Source organism: Thalia democratica, chromosome 3, assembly GCF_965202585.1.
Source record: "Thalia democratica chromosome 3, ktThaDemo2.hap1.1, whole genome shotgun sequence".
NCBI lineage: Eukaryota > Metazoa > Chordata > Thaliacea > Salpida > Salpidae > Thalia > Thalia democratica.
This window is the reverse complement of record NC_139167.1, coordinates 49669324-49691617: the sequence shown is the minus strand read 5'-3', so window position 1 is coordinate 49691617 and position 22294 is coordinate 49669324. Positions and strand designations below refer to the sequence as shown.

Genomic DNA, 22294 nt, shown 5'->3' with positions numbered 1-22294 from the left:
CAATGTAATTCAAGCTAATAGTTTTAATAAACTGTTTATTAAAAATCTAAAAAGAAATTTTACATAACTATGGTATAAAAGTTCTGCAAAGTTTTTAAATAACTTTAACATAAAATAAAGTACTTTTAATATTAAAGTTTTTAGAGAAATATATCAAAGTGATTATCCCCTAAATCAAATGTTTATAGTTGATTGATATACTAATGGTCGTAGCATTGGTATGAGATTAAAAGGGGACTGCGCGAACGCAAGTTCCCCGTGTGAGAAATTGTACGGCCGAGTTGTTCACATTTGGAACAATCGCAGAGGTCAGTCTCACCAATGTGCAATGATGAAACCTCACCCTGAGTCAACAGCCTGCCTGATCGCTGTTAAGACTCCCGTCAGGTAAGTTTAACTTTACAGAAATCAGCCTATACCCAAGCAATAAGCAAGAATCGTTAGTTTGTGACTTTAATTGTGACGTCATAATATGAGAAAAAGTAGTAGAAATGAGAGAGTATGAGTAAAAAATAGGTCGTTGCGTGTAATCGTTTGAACAATGAAGTAAACACCTTAAGTACTCTTACAACCATTTCACTACTTTTTCAAGCTTTTGTTTTTGCTAGACACTTAAATTTTATAACTAAGATTATCATTATATTTTTTATATGAAATGACGAACTGTTCTAACAGCGAAACAATTTTTTTTAAATGAATTGTATAATTACATAGTGTTAATTATAAAACTCACATTTCTTGATTATCTACTATTATATCTATGCAAGTAGAAATACAAAATTTTATTTATTTAAAAAATTTTGCTTTTAGCCAACAAGTACATCGCGGGTCGCAGTTTACCGACCCATGATCTTTGAATAAAAAATAATGTTATGAGGTGTATATGCGGGAGGCGCGCGAACGCAGCCAACCCACTATCAGAAATTCTACGACCGAATTGCTCAATTTTGAACAATCGCAGAGTTCAGCTTCACCAATGTGCAATGGTGAGGCCTCGCTCTGGACTAACTGCCTGCCTGATCACAGTTGAGCCATCGCCAAGTAAGTTTAATCTTAGTGGTATCAACTTCTAAGCACATTGTTTGTTGTTTTCTATCATTTGCTTGTTTTGTATTGTGACGTCACAAAATATGAGAAATTTTGTGACGTAGAAAGAGAATAGGAAATAAAACTAAAATATTTCTATGCACTAAATCAGTGGTCTTCACGCTAATTGTAATCTGTGCAACTAAACTGAAATTTAAAAAGTCTCTGCACCCCAAACTCAAAACTAACCAAAAATATGCCAAAGACTTTTTATTTTCATGCCTTTCATCATAAACTCCACAATATCTATCTAGTTATATAAGAAATTTCGTGCACCTTAAAATTACTCTGTACCCAAAAATAAATTTCGTGCGCATGGGTGCACACCGTGAAGAACACTGTCCTAGACCATGCAAAAATATTAACTTTAAAATATATTTCAGCTAAAATGCGTTACAAGCCGTAAACAAGTAAAATGACGAGTCTATAGTTCAGTTGTTGTAGACACTATTGGTTTAAGCTGTTGATCCATAATCTATTTTTAGTTACTACAGATATTTTTTACTATTTCTTCATAAGTATCAGATTTAGACCCTACAGACTGGTGACTGCAGATTAAAATTTACAGTTCGTAACAGTATCAATAAAACTTTAATTAATACGTAAAAGTAAAATTGATACTTTCCTTTTTAATGCTTTAATTTTGAGAGATCAACTATATAGTACTTTATTATTATGTTGATTGATGGATTTCATATTGTGGATAAATTTTATGGTTAAACAAGACTTATTATTCGCGCCGATCATTTCACTGCATGGGATAACCACTGCAGGCTTGATGCTTTATCATACATTGAGTATTTTACAAAACTTTTTTATATTATGAAATAATTAAAAAGACCAAAAACTATCATATATAAATTTTAGCTAAAACCACTCTCAATGTTAGCTTGGCCATTGAAAACGACCAAAACTATCTATAAAAAACTTTTAGACCTATCGGAGAAAAAAATCATGACCAGAAAAAAGTTTTTACCTTTTCATTCAAAACAACCTATTTTTCTGACTACTTTGCAGGATAAAAACATTTTCAGACTTTTCCTAAAGTTTATGACTAAGGAGCAATTATGAATTACGGTTCAACATATTTATATAAAAGATTCTTTTTTAATTGTTTGGTGTAATTCTTTAGGTTATCTACTTAAAGCTAATAACATTATGTGTTAACTTAATTTCATGCTTTGAAAAAAAAAAATAGCTAATACAAAAGGAGTCTAAGATTAATTTCAAAACTACGTAGAACAATGTTTACGTACTTGAAGGCACTTTTGGATGGCCAGCACTACAATCTAATGCGCTTCTATTATTCCCGTATATTGCTAACAGCTCAGCTTCAAAGGCATATCTGTCGATGAAGCTCTTTGTATTTGTGTTTAAACATAAAGCTAAATAGTAAAAATGCAAAAATTTTGTAAACATTACAAAAAATCTATAGTACTTCTTTGTGACTTGGCAAACCTTAATAAAAATTTTGACTTCATCTAAAATATTTTATTAAAGCTTAGATATTCATTTACATAAGTTTTTTATAAGTAATTAGTTTTTTGAACTTTATCACAAGATTAATTGTTTAATAAAATTTAGCTACAAAATTGGTAGTCATATAATTAGCAACCTACAACTATAATACGTCTAAGATTTAAGAAAAAAGATTTAAATTTTATAATACTTAATGAACTCTTCATGCTAGGTGGACAATTAAATATCATTACTAATAATATTAATAAACAATTTACAAATTCTTTGCTTAAAAACTAATTTTCAAATTAAACTTTAGATGTGGTATTACATTTAAACTTCAAGACAACTATTTTTTTGCTGACCTTGGATATGAAATATAAGAAAGCCACTTCATGTACCAAGGTATCGTGTCGAATTTTACAAAAAACCCACTGAAAAGAGTCATTGGCACCATGAATATGGGCCCAACAAACGCTGCTGTCTGAAAATTTAAACTTTACTTAGCAGAGGTTATTTTTCATTTGGATATCTTTTAAAAGCTAGTTTGCTCAAACAACAAATATTTTTGTTAATATTTCGTAACAGTAAAAAATAAGCATTAGTGAATGCATCAAAAAATATAATAAGAAAAAAAAATTATCAATTATGACTTTATGTAGTAATTAAAGAAACATTTTATAATTTTATTTCAGAGTATATAACACATTCTTTACTAAATTAAAAATCTCTTTTTTCAAGTGGTAAAATCTCGTTATTTTATAACTTATGAGAGTAAGTTCATTTGAATATAAAAAAATCTAAAAAATTGATTACTTATTTCTAAAAGATCAAAATAGAAAGGAGTATTACTTTTTTTTACAAAAACTCTTTCTTAATAAGTTTGAAAAAGTAACTTTGAATAACAAAATTTTTACTTTTAATTAGTTTCTTTAAACCATAAATGAACTTATCAACAAATAGATATAAAAAAACTGTTAGGTTGAATTATTATACTACGCTAAAAGTACAAACATTTTTATCTAAATATCTTATCCTGATATAAATACACAAAAATTAGATTTTCTTTCTTTAAAATTTCTTTAAAAGGTCTAACCAACTTAAGTTTTTTATAAATAGTATAAACATGCCGCTGAAAGTATTTAACAAGCAAATATAAAAGTTTTAAATAACTTGAATGTATTATTAAACTAACTAAGCAAATTTTCTACATTTTAATTTAGTTCTTTAAACTAAATATATTAATAATTATACAATGATTTACATGGTGATCATTATGCATTTGCTAGTTCAAACCTGATTCGAGCGAAAAGTAACAATTCAATAATAAGATTGTGCAAAATATTTGTATACTCAATGCAGAATAAACACGAAAAAAACTCACCTCAGCATGGGGTATTACAACGCCGACCAGCATTCCGAAAGCCTGGCTGATTAGAGAAACTAAAACCAAAATCAAGGAAAATATGAGAAATCTGCCGGTTTCAGACGGCTGCCCGCTCAGAAAGTAGGCGGTTGCACTGAAGACGAGCGGAAAAATCATCTGCAATTTGTCATGTAATAATAACCTAAGGTACTTTGCTTTACTGAAAATACTGTTAAAAGTACAAAAAGAATAAAAAATATTTGGTATACAATTTTTTTAGTTTTATAAAACATACAATAACAATAAAAAATATTTATCAAATAATTATAGCTTAAAACTTTTAAAAGCATTATTAAACAAATAAATTCTGCCATCTTACAGTACGTTAAATTTACTTAAATTATAAAATACTTTAAACCAATAACCAAACAAGTTATACAAGTTAACAAGATAAGTAAACAATAGAATTTGTTGTTATTTGATATACTTTTTAATTTTAAACTAACTTGATAAGGAATGTCTGCGGAACTTCTAGCCCAATAATAAGCGTCTAATGAATACCAATAATTCAAGTGCTCACGAATGAAAGTAGGCAATTCTAATGTGACTGAAATTGATAAATTTGTAGTAATAAATTGGCAGTAAATAAGCTTATCTGCAAAACCTGTGTTTTCAGCAGCTAAAGTTTTTGTCATATGTATAAGCAACAAAACAAACAAAAATAGGTTTTCTGAAATTATAGGATGTAAATATATACGACAGCAAAACTACTTTAACATATGGTCGTATAAATTTATTGAATGAGTTTTGGTTCAATTTGAACTTGATTAATCGGATACAAGAAAATGTTATAAGTACAACTGATTTGAAATAAAATCTTACAATAATGCTTATATAAAACAGAAAAACAAAAACATAATATTTTTCAATACTAGGAACTATAAAAAAAATAGAATTTATTTAAAGTATACTTTATCAAAATTCAAAGGTACTTGTTATCTAAACTTTTCAACACTAAAAGAAAAAAAAATATTAAAATGATATATTTAAAGCCTTAAATTAGTCTGGATAAAAGATTATTCTTGAACTTTCTGAATTTTCTATTAATATAGATAGTCTGAAAATAAAACAAACAAATAAGCAAAATATATAAGTTTAATTAATCAAATTGCTTATCGAATAAGGTAATACAAAATTTTGCCAATAAAGAAAATAAATAGTTTCAATTTATAACTTTTTTTTAGTTTTATATGAAGTTGTGTTTGTAAAATTATTTTTTTACAAAACTTGATAACTAATAAAGTCAGTTTCATTAATTGTAAATTTTAATTAAAAGATCTATTGTCAGGACTTTGGAAAAACAATTAATTTATAATTTTCTAAAAATAAAATTGATTCAGGCTTCCTCACTGGTCATAGAACAAGTAAAGTTTAGGATTATACTTCTGTTTAAAAAACAAAAACTGTAAAACACAGTAAAAATCAAACAACCAAGAAATCAAGCTCAAAAGTACTTGTTAGCAAGGCGGGCATGAGGGAGGCGAACATGATGAAAAGGGAGCAGAAGAATAGGAATCCGGCGTTGTTCAGCACCAATTCAGCGTCGTTACCGATGTCCAAGTACAGCAGGCCCAATGCGAAGCCGACCAATACGTGGCTTATCACTCGCATGTGAGTCACCGACTAAAATTACTTCATAAGTTTTTATAGATTATTGTGTGTAGATTTTGTATAAAGAAACATTACTGACTAATAACTATATAACAAGAATAACAGACCACACAACTCAATGATCTAGATAAAAAAAAATCTAATGTTAATTAAACTTTACTAATGAGAATTGCTCGAAATAAACCTAGTTTATTGAGTTGTGCGTCCTGTTTTTCTTATCATGTAGAAAATGTATCAACAAAAGCTCACGGGATTTCGCAGTTGAGCGCGCGTCATCCTCCAGAACAATATGTGAAACTGCTTGAACTGGTTCAACACGTACATGTCGCATGTCTTGCTGACGTTGGCGTGCGTCGGTACTTTCAGCAGCTTCCTCGAATTTCTCACCATGTTCTTTGCTGTGAAATGCAAAATCATGTTTTTAGTCTTTAGTTTTGGTGAAGAAAATGGGAACAGGTCACAAATTGCACAGGACTTTTGTACTAGCTTTTACTGTTCTAGCTTAAAAAAAATTAATTTAAACTCATTTTTTAAACGTTGCTTCCCAATAAATAAATAGTTTGCTAACTCATGCTAAAATTAGACTTTTTGGTTAAACTTTGTTCAGTTTGTGCAAAAGTGACGCTTCGTGAATTTTTGACACATACTCAAAGAAAATATCATTTTAAATCAGGAGCAGCTTATAACTTCAACTTAAAGCTATGTATTATTATGATTAATAATTTTAATTAATAAAAAAATAAAATTGTTAGCCTATGCTATGGACTTTTTCTGCAACCATTAGTTAAAGTTTTATTACTTTAAAATAGGGGTGCGCAACGAACCTTAAAAAGTGTGCCCGAGGTGGGCTTTATAGTTTGGTATCGATGCTCATTAAAAAAGAAAAACCGAAACTAATTACGAAAACACAAAAACAAGAATTTTAAATAACTCAAAGTTTTAAAGTTTAAAAATTTCTATAATCTACACCAATCAAGAATAAAGATTTTGGCTTTTAACTGGTTATATAATAAAACCGCATTAGAATATGTTTATATTACACTCAAAACCTATTGCAGAAAAAATTCAGTATAATAAAAACATGAAACGAACTGGATTTACTCTTTATAGAAGATTCAGCTGTGTTTGCGTCAATCAACTTTTCGATAATCATAGATTTAGAAAGGTTTCTCTATGGATAAAATTACGATTAAAACAGTAAAAAATGTATTTTAATGATTAATAAACTTTGTACAAACAAACACAAACTTCTTAAACTTGACACTTATTAGACTTTTAAATCTGATTATGTGATAAAAAGTTACAATTAACTTAAGTTTAATTTAAAAAGCTCACAAATGTATTTACTGAAAATTCTATAAATTTAAACGCCTTTGCTTCTTTTCAACTTTTAATCATTATATGTTTTAAATATTGATTTTACAGTGAGATGAAAATAATACATCTATCAAATTGAATTAATTTAATTTGTAAATCAGTTATTTCAAATGGAACCTTCGACTAAAACATTAATAAATAGAAAAAGAAAAAGCTTTGACATAGTGTCCATGATTTTAAAATCAAGAGCGAAAGAAACTGATTGACTAAAAACAGAGGTTTTTATTAATAAAAAAGTGTTGCTCAATGTTTATATTATAAGAAAATATTAAATAAATAAAAATTGAAACTCGTAAAACTTCTGATCTAAAAATTATTAACATTTCAAAAATTAAAAAAAAAAAGTAAGTGGAAGTATTTAATTTTAATGACGTAAATAAAATTTATTTTCTAAAACTAATCTATAATATAAAAAATTGTTATATGTTTTTATTTATATTTACGTTTATAATAGTTAAAGATATATAATCAAACTGAAAACTATAATCAAATGTTTCCTTTAGTTATGATATAATTGAAGATTAATGTTTATTATTAAACATTATTTCTCACATTATTTATATGTTGAAAACTTAAGTTTATTTCTATGTTCAACTTTTTTTTAATAAAAAACTAAATTTTGATAATAATTCAACAACTAAAAACTTTATTACAGGGTATTTCTTTTGAAATTCTTCACATTTTCCAAATGTAACAGCATGAACTAATTCAGGAACATTACCATAGTCGCCCGATGCAACTTCCAACACTGGAAATTAAAATTAATGAATAATTATTGAGGGTGTATGCAAATATTTATAACCAATAAACATAGAAAAGTATATGACCAATATTAAAAGTTTTGAACTTTTATTACTTATTACTTCATTAAGAACAGATTCAATTAGTAATTTTTTAAAGCACTTGGAACTTTATTTTAATACTTTGTAATGAAAAATCTGAAAAAATTAACATACAGAAATCAGCAGGATTGTGATATTCTGGGCATTTCAAACCGAAATGTTCAAGAAAAGGCAACAAAGCGACCGTATTTCCATCATAAACACACCTTCCCTCAGCTAGTACATAGACCTAATATAAAATTATCAGCATTTTATTTTGAAACGTTCACAGATAGTTTTTATTTAAAGTGTTAACTTTTTAAATGCAATAGTTATGATTACTAAAAATGAATTACAACAATTACAACAATTTGCACGGTTCTTGCTTTATTGACTGACGCATGTTTCTCTGGGTTAGGTAATTAAAATACTTTAACGTAGTTATTCGTTAAAGCTTTCGCGAGTAAATATTTTCTTGCTGCTTTTTATCGTATATTCCAACGGACTTGTTTGGATCTTTATTAGCAAACTATTAGCAAATAACTTTTTTTAATTTATAAATGAATTATTATTCTATGTGTTTTTCAAAACTTTTAGGATACACAAGTAACCAAACGATTATTATATATTGTAATCGAATAACGGTTGCCAAATTTTTTTGGAAAATTTTCTCTAGGTTTTCAAAATTTCCTCTAGGTTTTTAAAAGTACACATTTTGGGTCTATTTTTAGTTTAAAGTTAAGTTTAAGGTGTTAAATAGTATAAAATATTGAAAAGATACTCTGAAGCTACTTTAAATGTGTTTTTGAATAAAAAAATTTTTTGATGATGATAAAAAATTTATCTATATGATAGATATTTTATGTGAAATCGAAATTTTACTACTTAACATGTTAAAATTGTTAAAAATTCTAGGTTTTTACAAATTTTTTTTAGTGATGTTTGTTAAAAATTCCAGGTTTCTAGGTTTTTTTGGCAACCCTGTCGAATGCTACTGATTTTACAATTTAAAAATAAAAACTTCGTCAAAAATACGTAATTTACTTGATCAAAAAGCTCAAACAATTTAGCTGAGGGTTGATGTATAGTGCAAATGATAGTTCTTCCTCCATGCGCCAAGACTCTCAAAAGAGAAATGACTTGAAAGCTTGTAGAGCTGTCCAAACCGCTGTATAAAAAAGGTGATTTTAACTCATTTTTTATAATTTACAAACAATAAAGTACTTTTATGAAGGACAAAGACACATAGACCATTCGATGAAAGACTATTTTCTCCTAAAGATAGAAATTATGTGATCAAGCACCGAAATAATGTACAAGGAATAGCTGGTACTGCTACAAGTAGTAATGATCTTGCTATTTGGGACAAATTACCAATACCGAATGCAATGAGTACACTAAATCAGAAGTTTAATTTAACATGTTCACCCTTACTACCAAGTAATTTACAATCCAATCAACAAACAAGTGATGACAAATGGAATGTGAACATATTTTGTAAAACATCAACGCCGTCAAACAAATCAAATCTAAACTTAAAGGAGAATAACAAACAATCATCATTTACTTTTTCCATTTTTAAGTAATTTGATTTAGTTTAAAAATAAATTTTACTTGTTTGTTTTTAGACTTTTTTCTTTTAACAAATTTAATTACTTTTATGTTTTATAACGCTGTTTTCATTTTAGATTTTTTGGTTAATTTTTAAAATTGAGTTTTTACTAATTATAAAATAATATGTTTTAGGTAAACGCAATAACTAATTTTAGTATTTTCCAAAAAACAAAAAGTTTTTGTTTTATTTTAATATAAAACTTGATTTGTTGAACTTTTTTAATTAAATTATTTTTCTATCTTAAAAATTCATGATCATTTAATTTATTTTTTCAAGAACAACAAAACTTTATTAAAGCATAACAGTTCTCTTTTGTTACGTATCTTTACAAATAAAACTGTATAATATAAAATATTATATAACAGATAAAACGTTTGTATATATATTTTTTTTTTAATTAGAAGTTCTAAGGATTTTACATTCAAAAACTTTTTTTTTTTAATTCAATTATGGCATACAAATAAAGTTATCTGATTTTTTACATATAAACTTTTTTCAAACAAACCTGGTTGGTTCATCAAGAAACATTACAGGTGGATTGTTAATTAGCTCAAGCGCAATTGCTAATCGTTTAAGTTGTCCTCCACTCAAATTTTGAACATAAGTTTTTGTCACTTTGTCAAGCCCTAGCATCACAAGTATTTCGTTGACTATTTCTAGCTTTGTGGTTTTAGAAAGCCTCGTCTTTAAGTTAGCAGCAACCTACATACAAAAAAATTGAGTAAAAAGTTTTAAAAATTAACAAACAATCTGAAAAGACATTAGTTATTTTTATCAATGTAAAAACTTGCAGCAACATTAAGTTGCAAATCAAGCAAGTTTACAGTCTAAACTAAACCTAGCCTACGTTTTAAAAATAGCGGCCCATTAAAAAGATAAGACTATTCATAGGAATGTTTCAGCTTATTAATTTTTTAATGTAGTTTTTTGCATTTCTAATTTATTTGATATTAAAGTTATAAATTTATTTTGTATACTACTTTAATCTAAAGAAATGATTTGAAAAAACTCTTCACATAGAAAAAACTTTTAATTTGTATATATATAATTATAATTAAAAATAATAATAAGTATTTCGATGCTTTTTTAAACTTAATTTAATAATTTTATTGAAGTATTCCCTAAATTTATCATTTTTTAACATAATTTACATAAAGTTATGTTTTAGTAAAATTAGTTATAACCTATTAATATTTTCAAACCTTTTGAAATGTATATACAATGGTTGTCTCTTAGATTGCTAACAAAAGTCAAACCCTAATTTTTATTAGATGCTGTCATAAAATTAATTTTAAGTTCCTTTGTAACATTTCTTTTTTATATACCATAACTCAAAACAAAAAAATAATAAAATTTCTCAACTTTAATTTTTATTTACTCGTTTAAGTTTGTTTTTGTTTAAAGTAGTCTAGTACTTAGTGGTAAACTACATTTATGAATTAAATAAAGTGTATCACTTTAAACAGATATTTTTTTCGTTTTTATCAAAAACAAGTAAGCATATATTTGAAAAATAACCATCATATACTCCATAACTGTTTGATAATGAATTAAACAATCATCTTGCATAATATAACATGACAACTTTCTAAAACGATCAGAATTTCTTTTTGTTCCATTGATCAAAACATTGCCATATGTACCTTGTTCTCTTTGAAAGTATTTATACAAAATAGAAAAAAAAAATTATCTATAAAAAGTTTTATTTAACTGAATTTTATACAAAAATATTTGTTCGTTTCTATTTAAAAAACTTATTTGATTCCTTTTAACAAATATTATTAATTTTATAGATTGATGAAAACTTAATTTAAAATACTTTTTGTAGAAGAGTATTGTAAATTATTTTACAATGTTACTAATATTTTTCATTTAATAAAATAATAATAACTTTAAAAAAAGTGCACGTGTAAGTAAGACATTATTAAACTTAATAAACTTAAAGCAGTAACTACAACTAACTATTGTAAAAAACAAAACCTTTAACTATAAAAATAAAGTATAGTTTTGTTTATATTTCAGTATCTTATTAAACACAAATAATAAATGGATTTAATATAGTTGCTTAAAGAAACTAAAAAAATATCAATTTTTCAGAAATTTGATTATTTAAATATCAATACTGACAATTTTGTTTACATTGCTCACATTTTCTATTATGTTACATACTCATGTACATTTTATATCATATACTTGCATAAATTTCGTAAATTATCTTTATGGTCGTCAACTAAATAGCACTAGTTTTTACTAGGTTCATAGAATTTATGTCACAATTTTGAACTTGTAAACTTAATTATTAAAAAAAAACTGTTGATTAAATACAGCAAGATTCCTTTATGTATAATTACTAGACTGACTTAGAGGTTTAATAAAAATATTAACTTAGTCTACAGGGAGCTTGTGATCTAATCATCAAACCAATCTAGTAAAACCTTTTTTGACTTCTATATATAAAATAAACTTTGAAAGTATATTATATACATATTAAACTAGAAAAAAGCCAACTTTATTTGCTTGGTGAAAATTTATAAATTAACTAAAAATAAATTTAAAATAGATATGTTTACTAAGTAAGAATATTTACTTATTCTGGGGAAAACTTGTTGCAATAAAGTATCAAGACTGTAACAAGTGTTAAGTTTGTTATCTTTAATATACATTTACTAACTATTTATTTTTATGAAATAGTTGAAAACAAATATGTCAACTGTGAGTCGAAAATAAATATACAAACTATAAAAAATAATAATATACTACTAAGCATTTTAGCTAAAACATAAAACTAACAGATTTTTATTTACCTACAAAAATCAAAATGGTTACTGAATAGTTACAAGTTTGTTTAAAGTCAATAAATTATAAAATAACTGTGGTGATATCTGCTATTACTGTTCAAAAATTACTTGTATCCGGCCAGAACATTCATCAAAGAGCTTTTTCCTGAACCAGATGGTCCAATTATTGCAATTAAATCTTGTGAGTGAAATGTTCCATTCAAATTCATTAAAATTTGCTTTCTTTCTTAAAATTTTTTATGTGCCATAATTTTTTGTATTATATAAATAAGTCATACAAATTAAAAAATGGGTAAAAATTGCATTAAGATAGTGAAACAACATGCCCTACTTAAAAAATTACAAATATATTTACTGTTTCAAACTATAGTACTTTAATTTTTATTCTAAAATCTTTTTACATTTTATCATAAAAAATTATTTTATCATTATTTTGTCATCAACAAGTTATTAGGCACAAGTTTATTAATTTTTAGCCAAAACAATTAGTTTTTGTTAGAAAAAAAATTTACTAAGAGGTGTTTTGTAACAGCACAAACATTGTGACATCATTTTGTCTGTGCAACTAATAACACATAATATAATAGCAAGATAGCTGTATGCTTGTTAATTAATGTTAATCAAAGAAAAACTCGGAAATTATTCAGAGCAGAAGCTTAAAACTTCATAACTCAATAAATAAAAATAAGGTACGATTTGTTACAAGATCAAAAAAGGTAAAAATAAACAATATTTTATAACAATATGTGCCAAACCTTTTCTTTTGCACATATACTTCATTCCTGTTCCAATCTTTACATTCAGATTTATATTTTCAAAATCAACTCTTATTGAATTGCTCTGGATTGAACTGATACAAAGGTGAGGGTCATTGATTACTACTTCTGTCTACAAGATATAATGATTTTTACAAACAAACTTATGTTTTTTGAAATGGATTTAAAACTTTTTAAGTGGAATATCAAACCTTCCTTAAACAATTAAATTCAATACATGTTTTTATAGGCATTAAGGGCATAGGGGAAAGCCCAATATTTTTTTCTTACTAGATCTTATATGAAATATGAAAGCTTCAAGTACAAACTACAAGCCAGTTTTTATAGAATTAAAAAATCTTATTTAACTTTTGAGATATTGTAATTTTTGTAAAAAGTTTCCAATACAAACATATGGACACCGCAAATATTTTGGGGACGATCTTCTCAGAAATTTTAAAAATCACTAAAAATCTATATTCTTCATTTTTGAGCTAGAGACCTCAAACTTTCAGGAAATGTTCCTTTTATAGTTTAAAAGACTTTGAATGTTGGAATTTCAAAAATTACTACAAAATAAAAATTTAAGATAAAAAAAGCAAAAAAAATAGGTTTTTTTTTTTAATAAAATTTTTATTTTTTAAAACTAAAAAAATTCCTGCTCTCAATTTTTTTAAAATATGATAAAACACTTTCTGTGAAATTTTAAAGAAGAAAGCTTAAAAAATGAAAGAGGAGATAGATTTTAAGTGAAATGGTCTTTTTTCACATTTTTAGTTTGCACCTTCTATTAGGATTAGGAACCTATTGAGGTCACTGACTTTGATCGCTCATATCTCAAAACTTTTTTTGAATTTATTTAAGCGGTTAAAAATGTCTGATAGCTCAGATAAAACCTATAAAAGAAAATCAACTTGTAAAAATCAAGGTGGACCCCACCCCCCCCCCCATATGCCCTTTAACAAAAATAATAGACTTAATATTCTATGGTGTTTATGTATAATTTTATTTTTTTTTTAGAAGTAACTCCTTTTCTTTGATAAGAACAAAAAATTTACCACAATATATGCTGATTTTAAGCAGAGTGGCCACTAGTTATTTTAGTAATTTCTTTTAGGTTTTCTGAATTTCTTCCAGGCTTTTAAAAGAACATATTTTTTGCATTTTCAGTTTAAAATAAGTTTAAGGTAAAAATTGTCTTATATAGTATAACAACATTGAAAATATACTGTAAAGCAACTTCAAATGTGTTTTTAATTAATAAAATTTTTTGAAGGTGACAAAAAAAATCAAAATTTTACTACTTTACATGTAAAAATTGTTTAAAACTCCAGGTTTTTTCAGGATTCCAGGTTTAGTGGCCACCCTGTTTTAAGAAATTGATAAAATTTGTTTTGTATTATACCATACTTAAGAATTTGTAAACTTTAATTACTGACATTAGAATTAAATGAAGCATTAGACTTGTTTTCGATTAAATCAGCTTGTTCTTCAATGTCTCCAGTTTTTTTAAATGTTCTACTACCTGATTCGATGTCAATAGACATACTAATAGTAATAATCAATACAAAACCTAAATTTTATGCTTATATAGTAAATAAATCATTATCTGACAGGTTTTCAGGCACTAATTTATAAAACTAAAATAAGGAGCAAATTTAAGTACACAAATTTTTTGTAAACTATTTTTTAAAGGTTTATAACACAAACTTTCTTTTATTAACTTTAAAATTAGCATTGACATTAATTTTATATAGTATATTAAAAATAAATAAACAATCTATCATTTTTCTTCATTTCTTTAACAAACAAAGACATTTCACAGTTCTTCAGCGGATATCGCTTAACAAAGGTCCAAGAATCAACATTTTTCAACTCTTTGTCAGTAGAAACTTGCCATCCAACTTCTTGGGAACTTGTTAAAGGATACTTAGTTAAATCAGAAGGATTATACCTTGACCTGACATGCTTATAATGTGTAAACAACTCATGATTAGCTACACTTTTCTGATTTCCATTCTCAGGGTGTGTCATGTTACAGAACTTGTTGAGTACTGTACCGTTATTGTTAATTGGTGGAAGTACAACACCTTTAGGAGCATCACCAGGTGGCTTGATGGAAGGAGTAACTTTTTTGTTCTTTGTAGCTTTAAAAGGGTCTTGATACCCCAAAGTTGTGATTCCCATGAACGACATGCTTTAACTTTTTAGTTGTAAAAAAAAAAAACAATTTAAACCTGAAGAAAAATCAAATTGAAAATATGCACAAAAATACTTTAATATCTGCATATAATTACCAGTTATGCTTTTAAACACTTAATCAGAATTGTTTATGATTGTTTACTTCAATATTTATAAAGTCTATATTATATAATTCTTTAAGTTGAAAAGAAGATTAAACAATTTTGGAAAACATGAACAAATTTAAACAGTGTAATGAAGAAATTTTGTTTTTATTTTTTTACAGATTTATCACATTTTTCAACACTTTATTCATAATTACCACTAAAAATATTTTGAATATAGTATATATTATTGAACTGTGTAAAAAAACAATCTAATAACCAGTGAGACAATTACAAAACTTTTTATGTAATTATTTTTTAACTTTAAGAATTTACTTATCTATTTTTATTTCAAGAAGACATTTAAAAGCTTGTTATCAACATTTACTTAATTTTTTTTTTTTTTATTTGATAAATAAGCAACAAAACTGTCAAAAATATTGTTTTATTTAAGTCAAAATTCATAGATTTTTTAGGCTTATTTTAAAAAATTGAAAATTTAATAATATTTATGATTTCTTTTTTTTTCTTTTTTATTTAAGGATGATGTAGCAACTTGGTATTAACTATAATATTTGATAAATTACTAAAATATAATGTAAAATTTAAGTTTTTTATGTTCTTTTAACATATTTAAAAACTACTTTAAATTATTAAGTAATTGATTTATTTATAACATATTTTTTCATATTTTCAATTAGAAGCTCACAAAGAAAAACTTACATATTTTATTTTTGTTATATTTTAAAATATGCTCACTTCAATGAACAGTTGCAAAACATACTTTTATTTAGCATTACTCCCTTGTTTTTAAAGTTTACTGTTAGTTTAAGCTGCCAAAAAAAAAATTAACTTTATTTAACTTTTTTAACTTTAACTTTATATCAATTAAGAGGTAAGCAATAGCTAGTAATTTAGAGTTAAACAAAACGAATCTTTTTGTTGTAATAACACGACCAATATTTGTAAAATTCCATCATCAGTTAAATAAAATGCATATTTATTTTAATTATCATGAAAGTATTGCAATTAACAAAAATAAAATCTAACTATATTACATAAACCTAAACTTATTTTAGTTAAAAATCGTTGTACTTACCAATTTCTCTTTAACTATATACGTTATGCGTTTTTTTCTATTAAGATTTAGCGTTTTTTAATGAAAATATTAAAAATAAAGTTTTTTTTACTAAAATTGCTTTACTGTTTTGATGAAACATCATATCGACAAACAATTGACAATCGCTACGAACATACTTTACTTATATATACTTTAACTTAGATTTTTTTAAACAAAATGGCTATTAATTTACAAAATAATGTTGAAAAAATCTATATGGAATTATATAACGTTTGCTGTAAAATCAAATTAGCTTCTAAAACCAAAACCGGAAGAAAATAGCAAAGTCATTTACTTTACTGGTAAAAATTACTTGAGTGTTTCTAAACTACTAAATTAAGAAACATATTTAATCTTTATATGTAGCTCGATGACTAAAAGGTCTTTCTAAACACTAGGTCTATTGGTAATATTCTAAGCTTCAACTTTTTATTTCGTTTAAAAAAGTTTTGCTTTAGCCTTTACTTAACTTAAACCAGTCTTAAAACACCTGTTTATGTTTTGATGGTTAAAAAAGTATAACGTAAAATAACTTCAATTTTTCTTCAGATCTTGAAATTTCTGTTTTGCTTTTCCAAAAAAATTAGTAAATTAAACTATACAACTGCAAATTTTAAAAGTGATGTAACCTTACAGTGCAATTTATTTAAACAAATGGTAGTCACGAAAATATCTTAGAATTTAATTTTTTAACATATTTTTTTTATTTCATAGCAATACTAAAATTTAACTAAAATGTTAATTTCAATGGTCCCCAGCAGCACTAAGCAGGGAATTTAAGACCCAGCTTGCTGTTTTGATTCACAAAAGTTGCTCAATAATGATATTTTAAGTTTAAACAAACGAACGTTAATTAATTTGAATTATATGTTGTTTCTTAAATCACAGAAAAGCGCTAAAAAGTTTTGGTCAAAGGACCTACTTACAAAAAAACTTTATAATTATTGATTCATACTCTATTCTAGTATCCAGTCCAGTTTCTACGCATAACGGAGTACGGACACAGTTTAATGTTTCGTCCAGGGCAAAAAGAAATAAATTCATTAAGTTTCCTGGTCGGACAAAAGTACTAAGTCCATTTTATTACTAAGTGTTTATTTGGCAGCCCTTCAATTTACGCAGGTCTGAGGTTGACCATAATTTATGACTTTTATTTTTAATAAGTAATGTAATTTAAACTTTTATGTTTAGTTATTGCATTATTTGGGACATTTTAATTTTTTTGACTATTTTGAAAACTATGCCGCTAACCAGCGTAACTACTATTTCAAAGCAGTGTTGTCATAAAAAAGCTTCTCTTTATATAACGGTTCTGAAAATTAATCTTTTTGACAAAATCTTAACACTTAACTTATCACAATCTAAGTAAAAAATAAAGCATGTTTTAAAACTGCTAGAAAAAAATACATGTATTAGTAATAAAACACAAGCTTTAACTATAGCTTTATCTTAACAATATGCTTTTATTTTAAACAAAGTTCGTAACTGCTTGTCGTCTTTTTTTTTTTTTAGCAATATACTATTATTAAATAAAACCAACATTTTTACATCAACTAAAATAATTTTATTGCAAATAAAATTGTATAAAAACGAAACGAAACTGATTTAACTATACGGTATTCATTCGATTTATCATAATATGAAGTTTTAATTGTTTTTATTATGTTATAAGTTAAAGACATAAATTTTATGTTTAAAGTTTAAAAATCTAGCGGTTGTAAATACTACAGTTTTTTATTTTAAACTAGATTGTCAGTCAATTAAGCAAAGTTGGAATGTCAGAATCGTTAGATTTATAAAATTTTAATTTATATCATATTGAAACAAAAAATAATTTTAAGAACTATAATCTAGGTTTATTTTTATAGTTCAAAACAAATTTACATGCTTGATAGAACAAACACAATTAGTGCAATTTACTTCGTAATGTAAAAAAAAAAATAACAAATGGCTCGTGCTTACTTCCTAGAAATAAAAGTGCACTAATTGTAGCTGTTTAGTCAAACATGTTATGCTATGTATATTCTGTTTAAATCCATATTGAAGTTAAAACCAGTATTCATGATTATCCTTAAGAAATTAGGAGAAAATGTTATTATTTAATAATTTCAAGTTTTTTAGTTAACTTTACCCGTGTATAAAAATAAGTGCAGATTTATTGTTATTATTTTTTTTATGATAATTTCATTGTCCCGAATTTTAAGAGGATTCTTAAGTATGGTATTTTTCATGATATGTAGCTCAATCCTATAGGTACAAAAACACTTAACTTTTATAGATTGAAGATTTTTAGCAATTATAATAAAATCTTTATAATTTCTTCCAGGGTTAATGAATAGACAAACTTCATAAACTGAATACACCGCGTTTAGTTTTTTAGCTAGCTAATTAAAGTTTTTTTATCATCTTAAGTGACGATTGCTAAATTATTTTGTTAAAAAAAAGTTTTAATATTTAAATTTAAAGTTTTTATCGAAAATAGTTTTTCTTAGTTTGATTAAATTTATTTTACCAAAAATGTTTAAGAAAAACATATTTAGAAAGATACTTTTAGTCCATTACCACTTGTTTTTTTTTAATATTCTATTTTCAACTTGCTTAGTTATAAAAGAAGCCATAATAGAATTAATGAAAAAATACCACTATAGCTAAATAACCATAGCCTTACAGATATGTTTAAAATATCTTAGTAGCAACAAAAGTTGTTAAATTTATTAAAGCAGGTTAATTGGTTGTTTAAAATGTTATCAAAAAAAATTCAAAATGGATAAAAAGCCTTTAATTTTATGTCCTAATTAAATTTTAGCTATTAGTATTTGTATTGAAAAAATAGCAGTTGACCTTTATTTAGTTTTTATTATGTAAAAACAAATAATAACTTGTAAAAATGTTAAGATATATTTCAAAATGTTTATTATACTTTTAGTTAAAGCATTAGAGTTTTCTAAATGAAATTATTACTATAAATTGTTTTTTCCAATTCTACAAAAACCTATTCTTTAAAAGTAAATATTGTAATAATTTTATTAAATTTACAATTTCTAATAAGTCATTCATTACCTTATGTATATTTATTAAAATTCACTTTTAATTGTAGTCAAAAAACTTAAATGAAATTAAAAAAAAATGTTTTACATAAAATTATAGTTAACTTTAAAAAATTGGAACTGCATATTGAGATAGTATTTTAAAGTTTCTTAAAACTTAGTCAAGCTTGTATTCTAACTCAATAAAATGTATTGATTTGTGTTTTTTAGTATGTAATGGAAAATAAGCTTTTAACAAACTTGACATTACCTTATACTATTTTACTTGTTACTTAAGTCTTGTGGAAGTCTAAAATTTTTTTGATAGTAAATATTTTGGCATTTAATATTTCATTACTTATGTTAACTAAATTCAGTTATTAGTTTAAGTTTTAATTTCGCAGCTACTGCTTGACTTGTAATATTTTTGTAGTTTTAGCATTGAAGAAGTTGTAGTGAGTTAAATTATACAAATGGCTAAGTTGCTCTAAAACATATTAGTTTTTTTCTTAACAAGTCATTTTTTTTATAACTTATACTCAATGGATTTTTTTAGTTTTCTTACAGTATGTAGTTATATGTTTACAGTTACTATTGTATAATGTTTAAAACAAATAGTTTAATTTAAGTTATAGTGACTAAATTTAATATAGGTAGTTATTATCATGAAGAAATTAATTGCAAAAAGAATTTGTAAAAAAAAAAATCATGTCAGTGATAGTTATAAAAAAAGTGTTTTGTTTAAACAAAGTTCAGTTATTAAAAACAGTTTTAAGAAAAAACTTTTACAAACGCTTTTTGTACAACTGTAGATAGCCTATTTATAATTAATTTTATTTAACAGAGGCCATTTAACCTAAAATAACCTGAAATTTGAAAATTTAGGCAAAAAAACCTGGAAAAACCTAAAGTTTTGAACTTATATTAATAAAAACCGGGAATTTAGGTAAATTTTAAATTTGATACATTAAACTTTAGATTAGAGATGAAATGCACAATAAAATTATGTATTTAAGAATTTGTTTAAAATAATATGAAACATAATTAAAAAGTAGCATTACAGAATTTTTTTAGTAGTTTGTATACATTTTAACAGTAAATGTAATATTTCACAAAAAAAAAACAAAACTTTTATTTTTTAAAAACATGAAAGTAAATCAGAAAAATAAATAAGAAATTTCTAAAAAAACTAATAACCACCCTGTTTTGAAAGTGAAATATTTTCTAGTTGCTTTTAAAACTAGAATATTCAAGCATACACAGTTAGTCCTACTTTTGGCATTTCCTAAAAGTATTTTATAAGTTACAGGTTAATAAAATAATTACTTTTTTCAAATTGTTTTAACAAGGAATAAAAGATCTTGTTGTTTAGAAAAAAATAATTGTTGTTTAAATATAAATATAGTTTTTGTAAGCATAGATAGTTTATAAGGCTTGACATAATGACATCTTAGAAGATAGTATAAAACATAGAAAGTTTGTTTTTAACTTTCTATTAAGCAATATTTAGTGTTTAAGTAATCTACACCTTAACTTGCTTTAGTATTTTGATTGTTGAAGAAAAATTTAACAAAAATGTTAAATTACCGAGTTAAACAGTTGACCCCTAACAGTGACCACAATTAAAAATTAGATAATAGTATATTGAAATTCTTATTTAAAAAAAGTTGTACTTAAAATTGTTATAAATAATAACTTTTTAAATTATTTTAGGGTTGCCTAAAATATAAAATCCTGGAAAAACCTTTAGTTTGAAAAAAATCCTGAAATTTTGAACAATTTTTACATCGTGAGTAGTAAAATTTTGATTTCACAGAAACTTTTTTAGATCATCAAAAATTTTTTAATTGAAAAACACATTTAAAGTAGGTTTACAGTTTTGTTTGAATGTTGTCATACTGTTATTTTTAACAAAGTTATTTACCTTAAACTTAGTTTTAAACTAAAAATAGACTCAAAAACGCCTACTTTCAAAAACCTGGAAGAAAATTATAAGACCTGGAAAAAATTTCTCTAGATCAAGTGGAAACCCTGTTATTTTATAAAAATAACTGTCTACCTACTTACTTACCTTTGTAAGTACTATATCATATATATATATATATATATATATATATATATATGTTTAGTAAATGTAAGTAAAATAAATGTAACTAATACAGTAATGTCTAGTAAATAAAACATTAGTATTTAAATGAAAACATACATTTTAACTTTTTATTGAAAATTATCATTTGACATAAAATTAATGTTGTTTCATTTTAGTAATATACTTATAATATTTAAAAATTTAAACATCAATATTTTGATCTAAAATTACAATTTATAAAATGTTGAAATGCTACTATAATAGAATTTATTAGATCTTATCCCTGGTTATTCAAATAGCTTACAAATACAAGACAACATTGTAATAAATTAAAATGAGAGTTTTAAAGAAAAAAAAGTATGTTAAGTTGATAAAAAAAATAAGCTAGATTGATATAATTAGTTTTTGGTGTTTTTAATAAACATATGCTGCATATCTCAAAAAATATTTAAATATTAAAAAAAAAAAGGTTTTTGAGTTGTGGCCCTCAAAAAAAAAAATTGAATTGCCAGAAAATGTATAGTCATTCACCATTTTTAAGTTATAGCAGTTAATTGTTTACAACAATACAAAGTTAACAAAATGGGTATCTCAAGTGAAACCACTGCTGTAAGTTACAGTAATTAATTGTTAGTATAAAACTTAGTTTTACCTTAAATTAAAAATGTAAAATATGTTTAATATACATTGCATTACTTGTGTTTTTTGAGCTGAGTTTTTCATTAAGACAAAGTTTAGTTTTTTTTCTGCTTTTTATATATAGAAACTACTTATTAACATATTTAACCAGGTACTTATAAAATTTTATGTAATTTTTTGAATACTTA

The 22294-nt window shown here is 24.9% G+C and overlaps 2 non-coding genes and 1 pseudogene across 2 annotated transcripts; all 3 read right to left on the bottom strand.

Moving 5' to 3' along the window:
- Window positions 1–231: 231 nt before the first annotated feature.
- LOC145832768 (U1 spliceosomal RNA) lies at window positions 232–395 on the bottom strand. The gene has a single exon (XR_014369745.1). It is a non-coding gene; the product is annotated as a U1 spliceosomal RNA (small nuclear RNA).
- Window positions 396–885: 490 nt separating this feature from the next.
- On the bottom strand, window positions 886–1049 carry LOC145832761 (U1 spliceosomal RNA). Its single transcript, XR_014369738.1, has one exon. It is a non-coding gene; the product is annotated as a U1 spliceosomal RNA (small nuclear RNA).
- A 1285-nt stretch (window positions 1050–2334) lies between these two features.
- Window positions 2335–14494, bottom strand: LOC145832350 (ATP-binding cassette sub-family G member 1-like; annotated as a pseudogene).
- Window positions 14495–22294: the final 7800 nt, after the last annotated feature.